The following is a 26,121-nucleotide window of genomic DNA, read 5'->3' as shown; positions in this document are numbered from 1 at the left end:
GTACAGTGTCATAAAGCTGACTCTGCATGGTTTAGGAGGGATCTGGATGGGGGGGGTGCTGTCGGTGCCCCTAGGCCAGGGCGGTCATGCCAGGGTAGCTCCCTTGTTTGCAGGCTCAGAAGCACCCCTCCCCAATGGTACAATTGGACAGATACTAGTGTGCAGGTTCCTGTGGGTGTCAGGTGTGCATATGTTGGCGTTAGGCATTGTACCCCATGGGGTGGTGACTACCATGGTTGGGCAAGGCCTAGTGCACAGGCAGCTCTGTGTGTGTTGTGTCCGCCAACGGTAGTGGTGTTGCTGGCATTGACCATGTGTGTCCTTTGTCTTTCCTCCCCTTCTTGTTTTGTCACCCTGTTCTTGTGTGCATTAGCATCATCTGGTAGAGGAGCAGAGGCACCGGCGACAGAGGGAGCTGCATCCCACATGGCCCAGGAGGGTGAATCCATGGAGGGTGAGGGCACCAGTGGGACGGAGGGCAAGGGGAGCTCCACGACGGGGACAGCAGGGAGACTTGGCGGTGGCGTACACCTCTGTGCCCACCCCAACAACAGGTACAGCCGCCACCCCCCTACCAGCACCGCCCTCCCAGCAGCCCCTCAGCATGTTTCCCATGACCGCTCACCCAGGAGGGTGGGCATCTCCTTCGCCCCAGGCACCTCAGGCCCTGCCCCAGTCAGCCCTGCTGCCCTCAGTGAGGAGGCTATTGACCTCCTGAGATCCCTCACTGTTGGACAGTCAACCATTCTATATGCCATCCAGGGTGTCGAGAGGCATTTGCAGCAAACAAATGCATACCTGGAGGGCATTCATTCTGGCGTGGCGGCCCAACAGAGAGCATTTCAGGCTCTGGCCTCAGCACTGATGGCAGCCATTGTCCCTGTGTCCAGCCTCTCCCCTCCAACTTCCACTACCCAGACCCAATCCCCTCTACCTCAGCCTATCCCAAGCACACCATCAGACCAGCATGCACACACATCAACAGACAAAAGTAGCTCAGGAAAACATAAGCACCACACATCCCACAGGCACTCACACAAGCACCATTCCCATGCACACATACCAACATCCACTTCCTCCACTGTGTCCCCCTCCTCCATGTCCTCCACCTCCCTCCCAGTCTCGTCTCCACTCACACCTGCATGCACTACATCATCATCCACTGCCTCCATCACCAGCACGCCCATCACAACACACCACTCACATGCAATCACCACCCCCACTACCATTCACACGTCCCCTGTGTCCTCTCCCAGTGTGTCAGTGAGCCCTTCTCCCAAAGTACACAAACGCAGGCACACACCCACTCAACAGCCATCCACCTCACAACAGCCTCCAGCCCATGCACCTTCACCCAAACTCAACAGACGCACACCTCCTACAACCACTACCTCTTCCTCTGCTCCCACCCCCCCTCCATCTTCCCATCCCCGTGTGTCAAAAAAACTTTTCCTAGCTACCTTGAACGTCTTCCTTACACCTCCACCCTGTCCGACACCCTAGGGCCAGGATGTCTAGATCCCAGCCCAGGACCTCAGCCACCACATCTGCGTCTGATGTGATCCATGCAAGACGGGGTGGATCGAAGGAGGCACCCGTCAGAGCTGTCAGTGTGCCATCTACAGATATGAAGGACCTCCCTGTTGTGCCACCTACAAAGGTCAAAAAGGGCCCGGCTTTCAGCAAGGGAAAGTCACACCACCCACCCAGCAAGGCCTCACCCAAACACAGAGAGGACAGTGCCAAGGCCCTGCAGAAACTGCTAAGGTGGGGAACGGCCACAAGACAAAGGGCAAGTCACCTCAGGGCACGATGCCTCCTGGTGAGGGGCTGGTGACCACCATTTCGTCAGGGATGGCAGCGACCTGTACCACAGTCACCACCGCTGCAACGACCCCCACCTGCACCGCCACCTGCCCCACCACCTGCCCCGCCACCTGCACCGCCGCTGCCACAACGTCATTCTGCAGCATCCTCCCCAAGGATCACCCATCCGAGGCTGCCGGAGACGGTATGGTTTCTCCCTCCGCCACAACAGACACTTGCACCACGGTCAGCACCGGCAGCATATCCGCTGCAGCCGCTGCCACCTGCACCACCATCTGCACTGCCACGTGCCCAGCCGGTACCACTCTGTCGGACATCAGCAGTGAGCAGCCGTCCGAGGCTGCAGGTGATGTCCTGGACCCTGGACACGCCACTTCAGGCACCACCTTGAGCACTGGCATGACCAGCAGTTGGCAGCCTAAGTTGCCGCAGGATGGAGTGTGGCTCTGCCTCCAAGGAGTATCATGCTACCTGTTCCAGGTACATCGCGTGGATCAGACACCCAGGTGAGAGGATGTTAACTGCCACACCCCAGGTGCAGCATTACTGGGCACAAAGCCCCCTCCAGAACCAGTGGAGAGATACACCCACTCACCCAATCCTTGGCAGGATGAAGCACTCTGGGCACAAAGCCCCCTCCTGAACCAGTGGAACATGTCGCCCACTTGAGAGACTGTGGCTTTGCACTCCCCAGGAGCAAGCAGTGGGCAAACCACCCACTTGAGAGACTATGGCTTTGCACTCCCCAGGACCAAGCAGTGGGCAAACCACCCACTTGAGAGACTGTGGCTTTGCACTCCCCAGGACCAAGCAGTGGGCATGGATCCCCCTCGAGGAGCAGTGGCGTCGTACCATCTTCTGGCAGAGGTACCCCCTCCCCTTCCCCCTGAGGTGCCTGTGTTTTTTTTTAACTGATGCCCCTGCAGTGTTTTCTCCGTTTTGAGGCAGGTGTCATGCGTGGGTTTCGCCCATGGTTTTTGGGACCACTTGTCCACGGACATTTACAAGGGACAGTGTACGGCCTTGTGTACTTAATGTAAATATTTGTATATACTGATTATTTGCTTTTCTCTTGATATATGTGAATGTTCCAATATAACACTGGTTAGACTCATTTCCTTTTGTCCTTGCGTTCTTCCAGGGGGTGATGGGGTGTATCAGTATTGTTGTTGGATGTGTTTGTGTGCATGGTGTTGTGGGTGAGGATGTGGGGTGGAGGTGCTGCGTGCCATGTGTGTGTGTCACTCTTTTCCCTCCTCCCCTCCCCCTGTGTGCTAGGTGCAGTACTCACCATCGTCACCACCACCTTCTTTCAACTTTGTGGTGTATTAGTAGATGCACCAACATGGGTAGGATCTGCAATTCGGGCTCCATGGCGACCTGGTTCTTCATGGTGTGTCGAGAGGTGAGTTGTTCCCCTTCGTTGGTACCGCCCCGGAAAAGCTGGTGGATTGGTGCCTTGTAATACGGTGGGTGGTACATTGACTTCCGCCTGTCTGTTGGAGGTGACCACTGCGGTGTTTGTTGCTACCGCTGTGGCGGTCGGAGTTTTAAAGTGGCTGTCTATGTTGGTGTTTTCCGCCGTGGTTGTGATTCCATTTTTTTAACCGTCGGCATGTTGGCAATGTTACCGCCGCTTTAACACCGACCACCAGGGTTCTAATGAGGGCCATAATATTTATCTGATACTATGCAGGTCAAAACGATTAAAATGCAATAAGCATATGTTGAGATATCACTGTAAAAGTGATGTAAAGTGTCTCTAGCCTTTTAAAAGCAATAAATGTTTCTTTCAAGCACAAAGTACCTGGTTTGCGTTCAAAATCTCCGCAAAGAACCGCAGAGGAGGAGATGCGTGGAAACAAAGGGAGTGTGCACCAATTTCTCGGGCGGCAATCAGTGATGCGTCATTTAGTTTTGACGCAGGGACAGCTGTGCGTCGATTTCCGGCGCTCAGTCGTGGATCCTCTTCAGGTTGCAGGGTTTCAGAAGCCGGGAACGTTGCATGGATTTCCGGTGCTGACATGACGAAGTCACAGGGGCTGTGCCGATCCGGTGGGCGTTGTGTGGAAATTTCTACCGCACAGCAGGCGCTGCGTCAATTTCTCTCTGGAAGTCGGGCTGCGTCGTTCCGGCTTGGCTGTGCATAGATCCAGTGGTCTGTGCGTCGAGTTTCCGGTCGCCATGCTGGCGCAGCTTCTATCTTCTCATTGCGAAGCCAGGCTGCGTCCTTCCGGTTCGGCGTGCAGTGAATTTTTTACAGCAGTGCAGGATGTGCGTCGTTTCTGGCAGGCTGTGGATCGATTTCCGCCGCACAAGGAGTCCTTATTGTAGAGATGAATGCCCTCATTACAACCCTGGCAGTCGGTGGAGAAATGGAGGTAATACCGCTAACAGGCCAGCAGAAACAAAATGGCATTACAAGCATGGCGGTGAGCACTCGTCTCCACTCCGACCGCCAGGGTGGTAACGACCGATGGGCTGGAGACTTTGGTCTCCAGGCCAGCGGCTGTCACTACACCACTGGCGGTATCACAACCCCGCATACCGCCATGGATTTCTTGGGGTTCTGTACCACCACGAAATCCGTGGCGGTAGGCACTATCAGTGCCAGGGAATTCCTTCCCTGGCACTGATAGGGGTCTCCCCCACCCGAGTCCTCCCCCCACACCCCTGACCCCCCTACAACCCCCCAAAGGTGGCAGGACCCCTTCACCCCCAACATCGACACACACGCCCCCTACACACACACATACACTACAACTACACATACCCGCACACATACAGACATTCCAAAAGACACACACACAGACATACACGCACAAATACTCACAGACATACACGCACACATACTCACAGACATACAAACAGACAGACATGCACACATTTTCAAAACACACAGTACACCCCCAGCATGCATACACGCACTCACACACACCCTCTACACACTCACACGCACACACCCATGCACGCACACAACACACAATGCCCCCCACCCCCTCCCCTAACAGACGATCACCTTACCTGGTCCGGTGAGCCTCCGTGAGGAACGGGATCCATGGGGGCTGCTCCACCGCCAGCTCCCCGTCACCAGAACACCGTCACACTGAATCATGGGACGTGATTCGGTGGGTGGTGTTCTGATGAGTTGGCGGTGGAGGTGGAGCAGCCTCCACTTCCCCGCTGACTGCCAGTATGGCTGCTGGCGGCTCTCCTTCCGAAAAAGGACGGAGGGCTGCCAGCAGTCATAATACAATGTGCGGAAAACCGCCTGCACTGGTGGTCTTCAGCACCGCGGTACCTCGGCGGTCTTGCAAAAAGACTGCTGAGGTTAAAATGAGGGCCAAAGTCTTTTTGGTCCTGAGACTTCAGGGAACAGGATGTAAGCTCTATCTAAGCCCTTAGAGAACACTTCTCACCACAGCCAGAGAGTAGCAAGGCACCAGGGCAACAGCAAGGCAGCAGTCCTTCACAGAAACCAGACAGGTGAGTCCTTTGGACAGCCAGGCAGTTCTTCTTGGCAGGATGCAAGTTCTGGTTCAGGTTCTCTTCTCCAGGAAGTGTCTGAGTTGGTAGGGGCAGAGGCCATGTTTAAATACCAATTGTGCCTTTGAAGTTGTGGAGACTTCACAGAGTGGCTTAGAAGTGCACCAGGTCCCCTTTCAGTTCAATCCTGTCTACCAGGGTCCCAGTAGGGGGTGTGGCAGTAATTTGTGTGAGGGCAGGCGACAGTCCTTTGACATGTAAGTGTCAGGCCCTTCACCCTCCCACCCCAGGAAGACCCATTCAAAATGCAGATGTATGCAAGTGAGGCTGAGTATCCTGTGTTTGGGGTGTGTCTGAGTGAATGCACAAGGGAGCTGTCAACTAAACCCAGAGAGGTGTGGATTGTAAGGCACAGAAGGATTCAAGTGCAGAGAAATGCTCGCTTTCTAAAAGTGGCATTTCTAAAATAGTAATATTAAATCCAACTTCACCAGTCAGCATGATTTTGTATCACCATTCTGGACATACTAAATATGACCTTTCTACTCCTTTCAGATCAGCAGCTAACACTCAAACAATATATGATGGCAGCCCCAATGTTAGCCTATGAAGGTAGCAGGCCTCACAGCAGTGTAAAAATGAATTTAGGAGTTTTACACTAACAGGACATGTAAACTACATAGTTACATGTCCTGCCTTTTGCCTACACAGCACCCTGCCCTAGGGGTTACCTAGGGCACACCTTAGGAGAGACTTATATGTAGCAAAAGGGGAGTTTTAGGCTTGGCAAGTACTTTTAAATGCCAAGTCGAATTGCCAGTGAAATTGCACACACTGGCCTTGCAATGGCAGTCCTGAGACAAGGTTAAGGAGCTACTTAAGTGGGTGGCACAATCAGTGCTGCAGATCCTCTAATAGCATTTAATCTACAGGCCCTGGGCACACATAGTGCACTCTACTAGGGAAGTATAGTGAATGAAATAGTCCAATTGGGTATGATCCAATGCTACCATGTTTAATGGGAGAGAGCATATGCACTTTAGCACTGGTTAGCAGTGTTAAAGTGCCAGAGTCTTAAAATCAGCAGAAAGAGTATCTAAAAAGTGGAGTGAGGCAGGCAAAACATTATGGGTGACCACCCTAAGGCTGTCAGGTCTAATACTCCCCACACACTACTATGTATACCCAGAATCTGAGAGAGAAGTATGAAAGAAAAAGCCAGTTTCAACACACACCCTATTATGGGCACCTATCCTCTGGGAGGTCTCAGTGGAGAGGCCAGTCTCTCTCCACACACCCTACCATAAACACCCATCACCTGAGAGAGACATTTGACATGAGAGGTCAGTCCCTCCCCACACACTACCATGCACACTTGTCATCTGAGACAAAGGTCTGCATCATCTAAGAGAGAGGTCTCGAATGAAAGTCCAGTCTCTCTCCACACACACTACCATGCAAACCTGTCATCTGAGAGGAGACACTAGTCCATCTAAACACCCTACTCTGCAGAGCCATCATTTGAGAAAGATGTCTCAAAGGAGAGGTCAGTCTATTTGGAGAGTCTACGAAGTACACCCATCATTTGAAAGAGGCGTCTGTAAGGAAACGGTAGTAGTACCTCCCAACACACTACTATGCATATTTGTAAATCAAGAGACAGCTTTTAAAGGATAAGATAGTCCTTTCTTCTTAATTCAGGTAATTAATATTATTGTTTATAAACTTTGTTGTGAAGCATCAGTAAGTGCACTAATGTTGGTAAACTTATTCTACTAAAGGTTTACAGAGCTGGGGAGCAGTAGATGCCCTAATGTGGCTTTTGAGGGGTACAGATTAGAATAAAGAGATATATCAGCGAGTTTTGGAGATTGAGCTAAAAAGACACAGAGTCATTATGTAGTTACCGCAAGGGTCAGAGTCGCGGTCGGACCTCCGACAAAGTGGCGGTCCGGCTGCGACAATATGAACGTGGTGCAGCTGCCACGGTCAAACCACCAGCACCGCCAGGCTGCCACCAGCCTGAAGTCTGTGGTCCCGGCGGTTGTAATCCATGGAAAGGCTGGCAGAATGGGGGACTCAGGGTCACATTGCATGGGCAGTGCAGGGGCTCCCATGCACAGCCCCATCGCGCATTCCACTGCCCGGATTATGGGCAGTGGAATGCGTGATGGGTGCTGCTGCACCCGCTGCACTGCCACATTGACGCCGGCTTCATTAGGAGCCGGCTGCAATGTTAAGGCCCTTTTCCCTGCTGGGCTGGCGGGCGGAAGCTCTGTTAGCGGGGAAGCCATAATAGGGTTGGTGGGGTTCAGGCAGCACAGGCGGCCTGATAGCAGCATGGGATTGGCGGGCAGCGGAAATTGAGTGCCAAGGTGTTCAGACTGTATGTATTTTCAAGTAAAGGAATCAAAAGCTATCAATATGTGATTGTAAGTGAAAAATGTAGTAAAGCTTAAACAATATAGCGATGTATCAATAATTGTTCAGTGTCTAATATATATTTTTGGTTATTTGTTTTTTTTTAAAGGCAAATGTAAAGATGTTCCTGAGTAAATAATTATCTGCATATATAAGCAGGTTGAGACAAGCAGGATTATTGTGCTTTTCAGCAATAGCCACCCTTTCAGGTACAGTGTTTTCAGGCTGGAAGGATGGGGAAGCACCCGAACAGTTGTGCAGTTCCGTGGTACAAGCTAACTTCGTACAAGCTAGGCTTTGTGAAATATTTTTTAAAACTATAATTTATAGAAATGCTACTTTCCTGAGACTTATTTGATGTTTTGGCAATCTAAGGTTGCTAAAATACTGGACAAGAAGAGCGACCCACGTTAAAATCCAGTAGGTCAAATAAAGCAAAAAGGTTGGGAGACAGTAGCATCTGCTGATGAGCGTCCGATAAAAATGTTTTATATTACTATAGGTATTTCTTTTGCTTGTTTACTAGTTCATATAGTTTGTTAACATAGTTCTATTTTTGTATTGTTGGTAAATTAATTGTTTTTGTTGTAAAAAAGTTTAAAGTTACTTTTGATTTATTTGCTTAATACTTATTATAAATTTCAATTTTATTACAGTATTGCAATATTCACTAAAAACAGGCAGTTCCCTCTTTGGGGTCTGTAAATAAGCTGCTGCATGTATCCCCATGGTACTATGCACATTTCTTATGCTACAGAGACTTGATAATGAAGAAGCCTTTGCCTGCATAGCTATGCAGCTGTGGTGACATGTCATGCAACAGTGAGTTGTCATTTGAGGGATCAGTGCTTGTCCTCACTGTAGTAAAGGGACCTCTGATACATGAGAGAGGTCTTGGTACAGAGAGGAGTACATCTCATCTGCACACACCTATATGTTGCTGGAGGTGTGATTTTGGAGAGGGCAGCTGATTTGCAGATGTTACCATTTATGTTTGTGACTCTGAAGACAGGTTTAAGGGAAGAGGTATGTCCATGTGCACACCCTATCACCACTGGGAGATGTCTGAAAGAGAGGTGAGTACATTCCCACAATCAAATATCGAGACTGCTAGAAATGGGGCCTCTAGTTGGCAGTGGTGTGCATCCTGTCCAAGCAGGGACCCTCACTCTAGTCAGGATAAAGGAGTCACACACCAGGGATAACCCCTGCTCACCCCCATGGTAGCTTGGCACAAGCAGTCTGGCTTAACTCAGAGGCAACGTGTTAAGTATTTGCATGCATACACACAGTGACACGGTGAAAACACTACCAATGGACACCATACCAGTTTACTAAAATAGCTGATTTCTATCTAATTAAAACAAGACAAAAACAGTAAAACTCCAACATACACAGGCAAAGTTTTGATTTTTTTTAAAGATTAAATCCCAATAAAGCGTTTAGAAACACAATAGCTCCAACTGGGGCTCTTCCGGTGTCGTGACGGAGTCGTTCCCAACAGTTTGACACCACTCGCAATGGAGTGCAGCTCCGGGCATCGAGTCGCACGGATCCCAGGTACAGTACCTTAGAAACGAGGCTGAGTCAGATATGTGGCACAGAATCAGGAGGTGAGGTGTCACTGGAGCTGGTGCAGCATCAGTTCTGTGCTGCTACACTGGAGGCAACCGAGGTGAGGAGGTTAGGCGGGTAGGTGGGTAGGCGGAAAGGCATTGGTTCCTTATGATCCAGTTGGGTCGATGAATCTGGTGGGTCAAGATGAGATAGGGAGACCTCTCTGGGTCACACTCACACCACAGGGCCATAGGCACTGTGGCGGAGTCGGGTGTCATAGACGTCGGTGACACAGCATTCAGGACTCTCAATGTTGTGGCACTGCAGTGGCTTTGGGCCTGCAATGTAGTTTGTGGTCATCGCACTTCAACGCGGACCACAATTTCGGGTGCAGGCATAGGTGTGGAGTTGGGCAGCAGCTCTGGAGTCATCCAGAGTCGGTGTGCTTGGTTCTTCTTGTTTTTTGGCCAGTTATCATTCCCAAGGGCCCAGTGACTGGGGTGGGTACCACTTGGCAAGACAGGGTCCACTGCAAGAGCACCCAGAGGCTGGCAGGTGAAGTCCTTGATGTCCCTGAGACTTCTTAACAGGAGGCAATCTAACTCCAAGCCCTTGGAGAAACTTCACAAGTAGGATACATAGCAATGTCTAGTCTTTGTCCTCTCTAAAGCAAAAGCAAAGCAAAGTGCACACAGCAAAGGGGCTGTACTCCTCCCCACAACTCTTCAGCTCTTCTCCTTGGTAGAGTATCCTCTTGATCCAGAAGTGTTCTGAAGTTCTGGGGTCATCAGTCCAATACTTATACCCATTTTTGCCTTTGAAGTATGCAAACTTCAAAGGAAGGTCTTTGTAGTGCACAAGACCCTGCCTTTCCTGTCCTGGTCCCAGACACACTCTAGGGGTTTGGAGACTGCATTGTGTAAGAGCAGGCACAGCTGTATTCATGTGCAAGTGTCAGCTCCTCCTACCACTCTAGCCCAGTAGTACCCATCAGGATATGCAGGGCACACCTCAGCTCCCTTTGTATTACTGTCTAGAGTGAATTCACAAACAGCCCAACTGTCATTCTGACCAAGATGTGTATTCCAGCAGACTGGCAGAGGCCCAGAATTGTTAAGCAAGGAAATGCCCACTTTCTAAAATATTTTTAAGTTGTGAGTTCAGAGATCCCAAACTCCAAATCTCTATCTGCTCCCAATCGGAAATTACACTTAAAAGATATTTCAAAGCAATTCCCATTTTAACCTATGGGAGAGCTAGGCCTTGCGATAGTGAAAAACAAATTTAGCAGTATTTCACTATCAGGACATGTAAAACACACTAGTACAAGTCATACCTTTTAAATACACTGCACCTTACCCATGAGGCTAGCTTTGGCCTACTTTAGGGGTGCCTTACATGTACTAAAAGGAAAGATGTTGGGCCCGGCAAGTGGGTGCACTTGCTGGGGTGACATGATAGTTTAAAACTGCGCACACAGACACTACAATGGCAGGTCTGAGACATGTTTAGAGGGCTACTCATGTGGGTAACACAATCAGTGCTGCAGGCCCACTAGTAGCATTTGATTTAAAGGCCCTGGGAACACATGGTGCACTATACTAGGGACTTACTAGTAAATAGAAAATGCCAATCATGGATAATCAATCATAATCACAATTTACATATGGAGCACTTGCACTTCAGGACTGATCAGCAGTGGTAAAGTGCCCTGAGTGCCAAAACCAGCAAAAATTAAAAAAAGACAGGGGAAACCACGGCAAAGATGCCAAGTCTAACAGATACCAGTTTTCTAAGACAGATTTCTCAACAGAGAGGATACTCGTTTTTATACTCTAATATGACATTCATCACCACGAACAGAGGTATGCACAGAGAGAGCAGTTTCTACCCACAGCCAGCTTTGCACATATGATACTCTGGGAGATGTCTCAGCTAACAGGACAGTGTGTTTCCATATTATAGTCTCAATAGTTGTTATGTGAGGCAGACTTCTCAGCATACAGATCATTTCATCAAAGTTAAGTCCCTTTTCACACCCTAATTTGTACATCTATCATCCAAGACACAGGTCACCGGAGAAAGGTCAGTCTCTCTCCACATTGTACTACACAGACTTATCATGCAAGAGAGATGTTTCAGCAAACAGAGCAGTTCCTACCCAAAGCCATGCTTGTTAGCATGGGAAGAGGTATAAGCAGAGAGATACATTTTTCTCAAATCCCTCTACAGACACCTCTTCCCCCGATTAAATGTGTTAGCAGACAAGTCACTCCCTTTGTTGACATCACTGTGTGTCTCTGTTGGTCTAGGGAGAGGTGCCAGCAGAGAGGCCACTCCTTGTTCACACCATACTGCACATTCATGTTGTCCTGGAGAAAGGTTTTAGTAGAGAGGAGAATGTTTCCCTATTGTGCTACTGTATATGCCTGTCATAGTGGGAAGAGCTGTGACTGGACAGGAAAATCTATTCCTACCACTTAATACATATGGTTATTTTCCTAAGGAATGGTCTCAATGGAGCCACCTGTACTTGTTATAATTGCTATGGAATAGTGAAGTCTTACCTGTGAGGGTAGTACCTTCCACACCCTACTATGCATACTACTTAGGCTGCAGAAATGTGCGAGTGGAGAGACAGTCTCTTCTTACACCATACTCCACACAGTGGTCATGTTGATGCAAGGTCACATTGGAGAGGCCAGTCTCTTCCTATAGTGTACTATACACAGTTGTTAGGCTGTGGAGAGGTGTCACAAAGACCATAGTGTTTCCTTATTACCTACGGTGCACTGTTGTTATATTGTGAAAAGGTTTCATTTGAGAGTCTCCTTTCTCCCCACACCCTACTAATGGGGACCATAAAACATAAGTACTTCTTCAATGGAAAGTGTAAATTCTTCCTGCGAAAACAGTTTACGATCTCGCAAGACTCTTGCAGGATCATAAAAAGTGCAGTACAGAAAAACTTGATGTGAGGTGTTACTAGAGAGACTGTCTCGCCACATATGTGTAAATGTACATGGGTGCGTCAAAAATAACATTGCACGGGCGAGTGTGCGTCAAAAAGGGCTTGCGAAGCGTCAATATCACTCATGACCGAGACCACGCGTCGTTCCTCCTTCAGTCGACTCGGCGTGCGTTAATTCTTCTCTCTGCAGGAGAGCGATGCGTCGATTCGAACCGCACTCTCAGGTCCGGGCAGGCCTTGCGTCGCCCAGTAATGTTTGCATTGGAAATCCTGCTGCACCATGATCTGAAAACCACGCAGCGTGGTTTGCGATCTCACCAGCCACCATCAGCAATGCTGAGCATTGTTTCTCCAGCCGTGGGCGCCGATCTTCTGGTCGCGTTGCAGGCGAGCGTCAATTTTCAGCCGCGAAGCCGGCGGTGTGTCAATTTTTCAGCCGCAGATCAGAGTTGCCTCGATCTTTTCCCAACACAGCGGTCGGTGCGTGGATTTCGCACTCTTGGCCTGCCAGCTTCTCCTTTCACGGTCCCAAGAACTAGATGGCCACCACTTGGCAGAGTAGGAGTCTCAGCAGAGGCTCCAGGTGCTGGAAGAGAGAAGTCTTTGCCGTCCCTGAGACTTCAAACAACAGGAGGCAAGCTCTATATCAAGCCCTTGGACAGTTCTTCACGAGAAGGAAGGGAACACAAAGTCCATTCTTTGTCCTCTAGCACAGGCAGCAGCAGCAACTGCAGGATAGCTCCACAAAGCACAGACATAGGCAGGGCAGCTCTTCTGCCTCAGCTCTTCAGCTCTCCTCCAAGCAGAGGTTCCTCTTGGTTGCCAGAAGTGTTCTAAAGTCTATGGTATTGGGTGCCCTTCTTATGCCCATTTTGCCCTTTGAAGTAGGCCTACTTAAAAAAAAGTCTCTGATGTTTGTGAAATCCTGCCTTGCCCAGGCCAGGCCGCAGACACACACCAGGGGGTTGGAGACTGCATTGTGTGAGGGCAGGCACAGCCCTTTCAGGTGTAAGTGACCACTCCTCCCATCCCTCCTAGCACAGATGGCCCATCAGGAAATGTAGACTACACCCCAGCTCCCTTTGTGTCACTGTCTAGTGAGAGGTGCAACCAGCTCAACTGTCAAACTGACCCAGACAGGGAATCCACAAACAGGCAGAGTCACAGAAATGGTTTAAGCAAGAAAAAGCTCACTTTCTAAAAGTGGCATTTTCAAACACACAATCTTAAAATTAACTTCACTAAAAGATGTATTTTTAAATTGTGTGAGCTCAGAGATCCCAAACTCCATATGTCTATCCGCTCCCCAAGGGAATCTACACTTTAATCAAATTTAAAGGTAGCCCCCATGTTACCCTATGAGAGGGAAAGGCCTTGCAACAGTGAAAAACGAATTTAGCAGTATTTCACAGTCAGGACACATAAAACACATTACTATGGCCCTAATTATGACCTTGGTGGTAAATCTCGCTTATCGCCATTCTGACTGCCGCCAACATACCGCTGCCGCAGAAGGCTTTCCGCCACCCATATTATGACCAACACATAGCAATCCGTCACTATACAGTCACACACACCAGTCTGCCAGCTCAAAGGTCAGTGATAAACTGGCGGTATCAAAACCCACACCGTTACGCCAACAGAACTATGCCCACAGCATTATGACCTACAAATCACTGCGGCGGACATTCAATGGTGCTAAACCATTGGTGGTACATACCTCCGCACTCAAAATACACACACACTAACAAAACAACACCACATTGAACAATTTGAATAACACACACCTGACACACATACACACACCACACCCACACACCCACACCACTATAAAACACACACCCACATTACCCACAACCCTTTACCATTACAAACAAGTGCCACAAGAGAGATAGCAAGACCACAGACAAGACCACAGACACACATCACTTATATACCATCCACGCACCCCACATCACACACCCCTACACAGCACCACAGACACCCTCACCCACATCACTCACACTACACTCATGGCACCGCAACAACACCCCAGGGTCTCTAAGGAGGAGCTAAGGGTCATGGTGGAGGAAATCATCCAGGTAGAGCCACAGCTATGCGGATCACAGGTGCAGCAGACATCCATTGCAAGGAGGATGGAGCTATGGTGGAGAATCATGGACAGGGTCAACGCCGTGGGACAGCACCCCCAGAACAAGGGATAACATCAGGAAGAGGTGGAACGACCTATGCAGGAAGGTGTGTTCCACAGCAGCAAGACTCCAAATAGCTGTACAAAGGACTGCCGGTGGATCCCCACCTCCTCCCCCACAACTAACAACATGGGAGGAGCAAGTCTTGGCGATCATGCATCCTGTGGGCCTGGCAGGAGTAGGAGGAGGACTGGACCCTGGTAAGTCAACTCCATACTACTATCACTCCCCCTACATGCATGCCATCACAAAGCCCCGCCCCTACCCTCACTCCCATCACTTCACCACCTCCCACATACTCCACCATCACAACACACTCATCCCAATACCAAGCCCTGCATGCAACACCAAAGCATGGACACCCCTCACAGACCTGCATGGACACCGGTCACTAAAGCATGCACAATAGAGACAATCACATAGCGCACAAAATCACTACTCATACAAGGCAAAGCTGCCAGGGCAATAACAGTCATACAGGGCAAGACACCCATGCACAAGATGACACACACAGAAACAATAACACTGCATTTACAGCCCCACAGGTCCCCCACCCAACGTCACCAGAGAGGAAATGCCAGCAACATCCAGTCCCCCACCCCCAGAAGAGGCCCACAGTGATGACAGCAGCTCTGGACACCTGGATCTTGATGACCAACCTAGGTCATGGCTACCACAGTACACTATCAGGAGGCCTCTCAACCATTGGTAACAATTGGTGCCACTTTATATTTCTATGGCCAATCCAAGTTATCTCCAAGTTTGGGAATCCAAGATTCTTGTTAATGCCACAGTTAATGGCATGTTTTCTAGCCCAGTGGATGAAGCTGTGCCCCAAAGTCCAGAGGCAAACCATGGTGTGGATCTCAGTAACACAAGGAGTGCTCAACAGAATCAGTTAGCTCAAGGAGCAATATAGAGTTATATCAGGAGAAAGAAATGGGGGAGTGGCAAAATTACAAATGTAGTTGGTAAATTTTGGCAGTTACAAAAGTAGGTTAGTCTGTAACAGTGCACAGTTACTTGATAAACAATATGAGTTTTCCTGTGGGCCGATTTTAAAATTTTAGTACAATCCCACGAGAATCTCATGAGAGTCATTGGCAATCTTCTGGAGGTGAGGCTTGATGAGGGGGTGCTCGTACCATCACTCAGGATTTGCTTGGAACTCAACAGAGTGACCCTGACACAAGGTATTTCTATTGACACCCCAAGAGTCTTGCAAGTCAGATTGACAGGGAGAGAAAAGAGCAGGTAATATAGCAACATAATTAAAGTGCAGGTAGTGAATGTTAATAAATTAAGATAAAATAAAAGGTCACAAAAACCATTAACGGGGATTATGGTACATGTAATACATGCACTGTGAAACAGATACATTTGATCTGTGTAGAATGCAAGACTGCGGTTGTTTAGGGTCAACCAGTAGCTGACTTTCCCTCTTTAAAATTCAAATGTGACTGGCTGCAAGGCTAGAGGGATCAAATACTTGCATGTATTGCATATCTTGAAACATACTAGACTGCTCTTGGTGATTTGGAGGTGAAACAAGTGACTTGTGTTCAGCAGAGTGCATTTGACTTTTGATTTAAAGGGATTGGTGTATTCAGCTACCTTCAAGACATAACTTCATTTTTAGGTAATTAAGAATATAGGCCCTCATTCATGGGGATTTGATGTAGGACAGTGCAGCAAGTCACCTTGCTGTGCTTCCCTACATAAAAGTGAAAGGGCAGGAATGCACCATTTTAATCCAATATGGTGTTTTCCTGTTCTTACTCCATGTGCTGGTGCTGTTTCGGCAGCCTAGCGCCAATGCAGTCACCTTTGCACCATAGAGAAAGGGTGCCTGTGTTGTCAGCAGAATTGTTTACCTTCCTGCACAGAAACAATCCATAGAAGCGTTTTCCTCTTTCTATTTGTGCTGCAGGATGCAGAGGAAAGAGGAAAAAATGAGGAGAAATACAAATATTTTTCCTTTTTCCACCTGCCCTGGGGGGAGTAGTATGATTCTGACCCATTACCAGGTTTACAGGTCCTTGTACATTTGGAAATGCGTCAAAACCCATGGGAGTTGTGTGGGAAGACCCACTGTAATGCCCATGCAACGCCTTCCTTTCACAGAGTAAGGCAACTTAGATTTAAGAGGCCACGCAATGCGGCTCTGCATAGTTTCATAAATCTGTTTATAAGTTCTGTTTCATAAAGCAATTATACTAGGTTTCACTGATAAAACAAGTATTTGTAGAGAGATGGGTTTCTATTAAAAGTCTTTTTATCCCATCATTTAACATGGGGCAAGATCTCAGTAGAGAGGTCATTTTGTCAGTAATGTCTTTCGCTGGTACTGTTTAACTTGTAGAGGCATGTCAGGATAGATGCTGTTTAAATCTGGTAGGACAGGGCCTAGTATTTGTCTAAAACCTTTAACAATAAATATTTACTCTCTTCAAAGACATCAGTAGAGACCTTGCTGCTTATAAGCACATTCACACACCATACTATGTCTGTAGAGATGCTTCAGTGTAGGAATGATTTACTTACTAAGCCCTCTTATACCAAACCTATAACTAAACAAAACCTATAACCTCTGACAGTGATTAGTGAAAATGGAATGTTCTGATAGAAGCGAGCAATTTACTCTGTATTCAAGTCTATTACAAACCTCTAATTTGCATTCAAGCTTCACTATCCCTCACCTCCCCTCTGTTAAAATGTAGAGCACAGGGGGTAGTGTTTGTCTTAGGCCTTGTACACACATCCTTTATTCTGTTCACATATATCAGTGGAGAGCTTTCTATTAATAAAGCCATAAACACAGGAGGTACTAGTTCTCAAAGGTCTTCTACACAAATCAGTTGGTCTCCCTTGAGTTGTCACTTAAAGAGACTATTGTTACAGAGTAGTATGAGATAGGATCACTGTTTGATTAAACATTACCATACAGAATGTGTAGCATCATGAAATATAGCTGTTGCAATCCTTCTACAGAGACTGTGTACTCTGCTCATAGGAATCCTTAAAGAGGCTGGTCATAATGTACTAAACTAAACACGCTATTCTCTCAAGCAAAACATGAAGAAAAAAAAAGGATGACTTTTTCAAAGCCAGTTCTTACCATGTGAGGGGTTGTATTGTGACAAAAAAGAAGAAACATTTAGACTATATACACATTTTAGAAAATGAGCCCCCCCCTCCTGAAATTGAACTATACAGTATTTGCGGCTTGCTAAAAAGTGATAATAGAAGGCCTAGAGTTTGCATTGATCCCTCTACATACATCCCTTATCTCTTGAGAGGTGTCAGTACACAGATAGCTCTTTCTGAAATTAACCAAACAATCTCTTCACTGTGAGAAAGAATCTGTTGAGAGGTATATTATTAAATCCCTTCACATCCACTGTTTAAGCTATTCAGGCCTGTTATAAATCAGAAGCATTCACTCATTATTGGCTTGTACATGAGGGAGTTACTCTTTCATCAAAAAGTATCACAACCAAAGTATGCCCTCTTTAAATCTAGTAGTGGAGGGCCTAGTGGTTGTCTTACACTTTCTACACTAACCCTTTACTCTCTTCAGAGGTATTAGTAGAGACCTTGATGTCTGCAAGCTCATTCATACTCCATATTCTCTCAGAGGAGATGCCTTTGTACACAGGTGAATTATTCACTAAACCCCTCTACACCCAACATTTAACCTGTTGAGCCCTATTAGTAGAGATGGGATGGTCTGATAGAAGTGAGGTAATTACTCTCTATAGAATTGGTCTGTATTGAGCTGTGACCTAGAAAGAAAGTTGTTACATGGTAGTTTAAAATAGGATCAGTGTTTGATGAAACTCTACCATGCAGAATCTGTAGCATGCTGAAATGTAATAACACAGGGCCTACTTCTTCTGTCAGTGTTTCTACAGAGATTGTTGTATTCTGTTCAGAGGAATCATTAGAGGGGGTGGGGTTACTGTATGGAACTGAATTCCCTATTCATTCAGACAAACATCTTTAATGGATGACATTCTTAGTAAAGCGTTTCGCAGCCAGCCCTTACCATGAAGAGATGTCTCAACGCAGAGGCTATGTTCTCATAAAAAAGAAGTGTTTAGCCTGTTTACACTTACACAAAAAAGAGCCCACATCCCCTGATACTGAACCATGTAGAATCTGTGGATTGTTAACCTATTATGATAGAAGGCCTAATATTTCCATTGATCCTTCTACATACATCCCTTACCCTCTTGAGAAATGTCAGTACTCAGATAGCTCTTTCTGATCTCAACCAAACACCCTGTTCATTCCGACAAAACATCTGTTTACACACATGGTTGCATTAGTAAATGATTTTACATCCAGTGTCTAACCTGTACAGGGTTGTAAGGAGAGATGGTGCACTGTAATAAATGTGAAGCATTCACTCTGTATTGACTTGTATAAGAGGGAGTTACTCTTTCATTAAACAGTACCACAAGCAAGCTGTGGCCTGTTTAAATCTAGTAGAAGAGGGCCTAGTGCTTATCTAAAACCTTCTACACTGACCCTGCACTCCCTTCAGAGGTGTCAGTACAGTGGAGTCTGTTAATCCATTCATACACCATATTTCCTTACAGGAGATATTTTTTTTAGTGGTTAATTTCTCACTAAACCCTTTTAAACCTAACCTGTAACCTCTACAGACCTATTAGTAGAAAGGGAATGTTCCGATATAAGTGAGGTAATCACTTTGTATAGAATTATATTACAAACGCCTGGATTTACATCACAGTTTAATATGCTTCATCTACCCTTTGGAAAAATATACTAACAGGTGGGCTAGTGTCTGTCTGGGCCTCTTACACACATTCTTTACTCTGTTTACAGGTATTAGTAGACACCTTGCTATTTTTTTATAAAGCTGTGTGTAGCACGGGAGGTACAAGCTCTCAAAGGCATTCTACACCAAACGGTTGGTCTTTGTTGAGCTGTGACTTCGAGAAACTGCTGTTACAGGGTAATATGAGATAGTTTCACTGTTTCATGAAACTACTACACAGAATATGTAGCATGCTGAACTTTAGCAATACAATTTATTTATTTATTTTATTTTATTTATTGGATTTATATAGCGCACAGCTACCCGGAGGTTTCCCGGCGCCAAGACAATGCAAGACAAAGGCAGGATCAGGAGATCAGCTTGGGCGATTACTGGTTAAAAAGCCATGTCTTAAGCTCCTTACGAAATCCAATGAACATCCTTTCATGCCGTAAGTAAGAAGGAAGAGAGTTCCAAAGAGAGGGAGCTAGGAAGGCAAAAGAACGTCCCCCCATTTTGACACGTCTGATTCTGGGCACCTGGAATTTGTGTTGATTGGAGGATCGAAGTGAACGAGAGGGCCGATAGTGTTGAACCAAGATTTTAAGGTAGTTGGGAGCTAGGCCCATATTAATTCTATGCATATAGCATAGGGCTTTGAATTTGGTGCGATTCTCAATTCTCAGCCAATGTAGTTCACGAAGTGCACCAGAAGTAGGAGCAATTCTGGGAAGTTGGCAAAGAAGCCTAGCCGCAGAGTTCTGAACAACTTGAAGTTTGTGTAGTACTTCTTTATTCGCACCCAAATAAAGCACGTTTCCGTAGTCCAGTCTAGAAATAACCAGCGCTTGGACCACGGTTCTTTGAGCAGCCACAGGAAGCATCCAGAAAATTTTACGAAGCCACCTCAGGATAGCAAAGCAGGTAGAAGCTACTTTGGTCACCTGTTGTTTCATAGTCAACTGGTCATCAATAATGATGCCCAGGTTACGTGCAGAAAGAGAAGGGATTGGGGGGACACCCAACTCAGAGGGCCAATGTTGGGGGCCCCAGAGTGATTTTTTGTTTCAAAAAATGAGAAGTTCTGTCTTTCCTCCATTAAGTTTGAGTTTATTAAAATGCATCCAGTTGGCTATCTTAGATAATCCTATTTGCAAAGAGGGAGAGTTGGAGGTTTCTTTGGGGGAGAGTGAAAAAATAAGTTGAGTGTCATCAGCATAAGAATAGATAGTTAGGCCAGCTTGTTCTGCTATGCTCGCCAAAGGACTGACATATATATTGAAAAGTAGTGGACTAAGAATGGAGTCCTGAGGGACTCCATAGGGGGATGCGTGAATCAGGGAAGAAGCTGTGTGAGAGAAGACCTGAAAAGTCCTATTGGATAAAAAGCTGGACAACCACGAGAGGGCTTTGCGGCCAATGCCCTTGATGTTAAGAGTTTTTAGGAGAGAGGAGTGAGATACAGTATCAAAAGCTGCGCTTAAGCCCAGTAGGATAAGAGCTACTGTTTCTCCTTTATCAATTTGTTCACGGATATTTTCAGTCACACCCAGTAAAGTCGCCTCAGTTGAATAGCCGGCACGAAAACCAGATTGAGAAGGATGGAGGATGTTGCTGGTTTCTACAAACTGGGTCAATTGAAGACTGACGTGTTTTTCCAAAATTTTGGAAAAAAAAGGAAGGAGAGAAATTGGCTATACTTATCTTTTATTTATTAGTAAGTACTCTTTATGAACCAGAAATAAATAATATGTTCTACATTGTTTCTGTAGGGTTTCCAGTAAGTTCAAGATGCTTACAGAGCAGCAGAAGACAAACAAGAAAAAAACACATTACTACAAAGAAGCCTCCAAACATGAAACAGATGCACAGAAAGAAAATGATGGTAAAAGAAAATTCAAATATAGTAAGACTACCAAATGTTTCCTAAACAAATAAAAACCATCATGTAAACTTTGTTCTACAGGTTTTTGTCAAATGCAAAATATTTCAACATCGAACAAAAAAAGTATTATTCTTCAAAAAAAGATCATGCCATAAAAAGAGGCGAGCGAACCAGACATATTTAAGAAAAAGAATTTTAAAGAACTTTGTCAAAACATATTTTGTAGAAGAATAGTATGTACTATTATGAGAAGCATGAAAACAGTAAAGAGCTTTCTTTGCAAAATCAGAAAAAATGTTTTGAGTGTCTAGTAGACAAGCATTTTGAAGGGAATGAAATGTTTAGATGAACTGATTAATTCACTGAAGAAACAAATGTCAGCAAAAGGTACAAGCGAATAAAGCAAACCTTTGGCATATTTTCAAGGTTGAGTGGAAACACATTTCCAGTACTGAAGCATTTGTTTAATGAGGAGAGATGTTTAAAGAAAATCAGTTTGTTTTTCCCAGTTGACAGAGATGGTTGTGGATATGAAATCAATGAAAGTACACTGATTGAAAAATAAAAAATAGTGCCTAGAAATGTAGAAGTAACTACTGACTTATCAGGCCTATATCCACAAAATCCAATTTTTTAAGTGGAAATGTAGAAATATATGTAACATAAGACAACAGTCTATTGACAACCTTAGACTATTCTTAAACAAATACAGCAAAGGAACTGTGAAACAAAAATAATAAACTACTCCAAGGCCTTGGTCCTTTCGAGTAAGCAAACTCACAAACCTTCAAGGACATTCATTGGCTTGCTGATCAGAGCAAATCTGTGGCAGCACTTTCCACCTTATCCGAATGTTGTCGATGCCCACAATAAAATGCTTAATCTTGTAGGAAGATTGTATTTTGGAAAATGTTCAGCTTTTCATCTTCAAAAACTAAATGTTCTGCTAATAAGTGGTAGCTATTCTGAAATCACATATGTAATGGATGACTTTCAGATGCAGAGCTTTGAGCCTGAAAGTCCAAATGAAGAGACTAAGGGGGTCATTCCTACCCTGGCGGTCCGAGACCGCCAGGGTAAGGGACGGAGGAAGCACAGCCAACAGGCTGGCGGTGCTTCTGGGGCTATTCTGACCGCGGCGGTAAAGCCGCGGTCAGAAAAGGGAAGCCGGCGGTTTCCCGCCGGCTTCCCGCCGGCTTCCCGCTGCCCCTGTGAATCCTCCACGGCGGCGCTGCAAGCAGCGCGGCCATGGGGATTCCGACCCCCTTCCCGCCAGCCTGGTTCTGGCGGTTTTCACCGCCAGAACCTGGCTGGTGGAAACGGGTGTCGTGGGGCCCCTGGGGGCCCCTGCAGTGCCCATGCCACTGGCATGGGCACTGCAGGGGCCCCCTAACAGGGCCCCACATTGATTTTCAGTGTCTGCTTGGCAGACACTGAAAATCGCGACGGGTGCAACTGCCCCCTTCGCACACCAGCAACTCCACCGGCTCCATTCGGAGCCGGCTTCCTTGTTGCTGGTGCTTTCCCGCTGGGCAGGCGGGCAGCCTTTTGGCAGTCGCCCGCCAGCCCAGCGGGAAAGACAGAATGACCGCCGCGGTCTTTTGACCGCGGTACGGTCTTCTGACGGTTCCCGCCAGGCGGGCGGCGACTGCCACCCGCCAAAGTAGGAATGGCCGCCTAAGATGGTTGCGGAAAACAACCCTGAAAAGTCTAATACTAGCACATTCTTAGATAATTTCAAAAAGGAAATTGATGCATTTGCAGGAACAACTGCAGCAATATCACACAAGGTTTGTGTTTGTTGCAGGCGAACTCACTACAAATCACAAGTCACAAAATTTATATTTGTGAAAAAACTGAAGAAAGCAATTTAGTACAGAGGTTTAAACTTGCTCTTCATTTGATTGCTGAAGATAGAATTGACTTGTGCATAAGCCAGATTGTCTGTAAATATTATATTGACAAACTGGATGAAAACACTATCCCTGCTAGAGAAATTAACACATATTAAGTTTTTCCAGTTCCTCCTTGTAGGAGGCTGGACTGGCTTGTAGTGAGTACCAAGGGGTACTTGCACCTTGCACCAGGCCCAGTTATCCTTTATTAGTGTATAGGGTGTCTAGCAGCTTAGGCTGATAGATAATGGTAGCTTAGCAGAGCAGCTTAGGCTGAACTAGGAGACGTGTGAAGCTACTACAGTACCACTTAGTGTCATATGCACAATATCATAAGAAAACACAATACACAGTTATACTAAAAATAAAGGTACTTTATTTTTATGACAATATGCCAAAGTATCTTAGAGTGTACCCTCAGTGAGAGGATAGGAAATATACACAAGATATATATACACAATAGCAAAAATATGCAGTATAGTCTTAGAAAACAGTGCAAACAATGTATAGTTACAATAGGATGCAATGGGGAAACATAGGGATAGGGGCAACACAAACCATATACTCCAAAAGTGGAATGCGAACCACGAATGGACCCCAAACCTATGTGACCTTGTAGAGGGTCGCTAGGACTATTAGAAAATAGTGAGAGTTAGAAAAATAACCCTCCCCAAGACCCTGAAAAGTGAGTGCAAAGTGCACTAAAGTTCCCCTAAGGACAAAGAAGTCGTGTTAGAGGAATAATGCAGGAAAGACACAAACCAACAATGCAACAACTGTGGATTTCCAATCTAGGGTACCTGTGGAACAAGGGGACCAAGTCCAAAAGTCACAAGCAAGTCAGAGATGGGCAAATGCCCAGGAAATGCCAGCTGCGGGTGCAAAGAAGCTTCTATTGGCCAGAAGAAGCTGAGGTTTCTGCAGGAACGAAAAGGGCTAGAGACTTCCCCTTTGGTGGACGGATCCCTCTCGCCGTGGAGAGTCTTGCAGAAGTATTTTCCCGCCGAAAGAACGCCAACAAGCCTTGCTAGCTGCAAATCCTGTGGTTAATGTTTTTGGACGCTGCTGAGGCCCAGGAGGGATCAGGAGGTCGCAAATTGGACCAGCAGAGAGAGGGGACGTCGAGCAAGACCTCTCTGAAGCCGGTAGCACCCGGAGAAGTGCCAGGAACAGGCACTACAAGGATGCGTGAAACGGTGCTCGCCGAAGTTGCACAAAGGAGTCCCACGTCGCCGGAGACCAACTTAGAAAGTCGTGCAATGCAGGTTAGAGTGCCGTGGACCCAGGATTGTCTGTGCACAAAGGATTTCCGCCGGAAGTGCACAGGGGCCGGAGTAGCTGCAAAAGTCGCGATTCCCAGCAATGCAGCCCAGCGAGGTGAGGCAAGGACTTACCTCCACCAAACTTGGACTGAAGAGTCACTGGACTGTGGGGGTCACTTGGACAGAGTCGCTGGATTCGAGGGACCTCGCTCGTCGTGCTGAGAGGAGACCCAAGGGACCGGTAATGCAGCTTTTTGGTGCCTGCGGTTGCAGGGGGAAGATTCTGTCGACCCACGGGAGATTTCTTCGGAGCTTCTGGTGCAGAGAGGAGGCAGACTACCCCCACAGCATGCACAAGCAGGAAAACAGTCGAGAAGGCGGCAGGATCAGCGTTACAGAGTTGCAGTAGTCGTCTTTGCTACTATGTTGCAGGTTTGCAGGCTTCCAGCGCGGTCAGCAGTCGATTCCTTATCAGAAGGTGAAGAGAGAGATGCAGAGGAACTCGGATGAGCTCTTGCATTCGTTATCTAAAGTTTCCCCAGAGACAGAGACCCTAAATAGCCAGAAAAGAGGGTTTGGCTACCTAGGAGAGAGGATAGGCTAGCAACACCTGAAGGAGCCTGTCACAAGGTGTCTCTGACGTCACCTGGTGGCACTGGCCACTCAGAGCAGTCCAGTGTGCCAGCAGCACCTCTGTTTCCAAGATGGCAGAGGTCTGGAGCACACTGGAGGAGCTCTGGACACCTCCCAGGGGAGGTGCAGGTCAGGGGAGTGGTCACTCCCCTTTCCTTTGTCCAGTTTCGCGCCAGAGCAGGGCTAAGGGGTCCCCTGAACCGGTGTAGACTGGCTTATGCAGAATTGGGCACATCTGTGCCCAACAAAGCATTTCCAGAGGCTGGGGGAGGCTACTCCTCCCCTGCCTTCACACCATTTTCCAAAGGGAGAGGGTGTCACACCCTCTCTCAGAGGAAGTTCTTTGTTCTGCCATCCTGGGCCAGGCCTGGCTGGACCCCAGGAGGGCAGCTGCCTGTCTGAGGGGTTGGCAGCAGCAGCAGCTGCAGTGAAACCCCAGGAAGGGCAGTTTGGCAGTACCAGGGTCTGTGCTACAGACCACTGGGATCATGGGATTGTGCCAACCATGCCAGGATGGCATAGAGGGGGCAATTCCATGATCATAGACATGTTACATGGCCATATTCGGAGTTACCATTGTGAAGCTACATATAGGTAGTGACCTATATGTAGTGCACGCGTGTAATGGTGTCCCCGCACTCATAAAGTTCAGGGAATTGGCTCTGAACAATGTGGGGGCACCTTGGCTAGTGCCAGGGTGCCCTCACACTAAGTAACTTTGCACCTAACCTTTACCAGGTAAAGGTTAGACATATAGGTGACTTTTAAGTTACTTAAGTGCAGTGTAAAATGGCTGTGAAATAACGTGGACGTTATTTCACTCAGGCTGCAGTGGCAGGCCTGTGTAAGAATTGTCAGAGCTCCCTATGGGTGGCAAAAGAAATGCTGCAGCCCATAGGGATCTCCTGGAACCCCAATACCCTGGGAACTTCAGTACCATATACTAGGGAATTATAAGGGTGTTCCAGTAAGCCAATGTAAATTGGTAAAATTGGTCACTAGCCTGTTAGTGACAATTTGAAATAAATGAGAGAGCATAACCACTGAGGTTCTGGTTAGCAGAGCCTCAGTGAGACAGTTAGGCACCACACAGGGAACACATACATATAGGCCACAAACTTATGAGCACTGGGGTCCTGATTAGCAGGGTCCCAGTGACACATAACAAACATACTGAAAACATAGGGTTTTCACTATGAGCACTGG

General features: G+C 47.0%; 1 pseudogene; it reads left to right on the top strand.

Annotated features, from left to right (window-relative positions):
• Positions 1-26,121, top strand: part of LOC138297099 (WD40 repeat-containing protein SMU1-like) — a 57,459-nt pseudogene that overhangs the window by 7,545 nt on the left and 23,793 nt on the right.

The sequence above is a fragment of the Pleurodeles waltl genome, chromosome 5, assembly GCF_031143425.1.
Source record: "Pleurodeles waltl isolate 20211129_DDA chromosome 5, aPleWal1.hap1.20221129, whole genome shotgun sequence".
Lineage (NCBI taxonomy): Eukaryota > Metazoa > Chordata > Amphibia > Caudata > Salamandridae > Pleurodeles > Pleurodeles waltl.
Note: the sequence above shows the minus strand (reverse complement) of the source record. Positions and strands in the feature narration are given on the sequence as shown.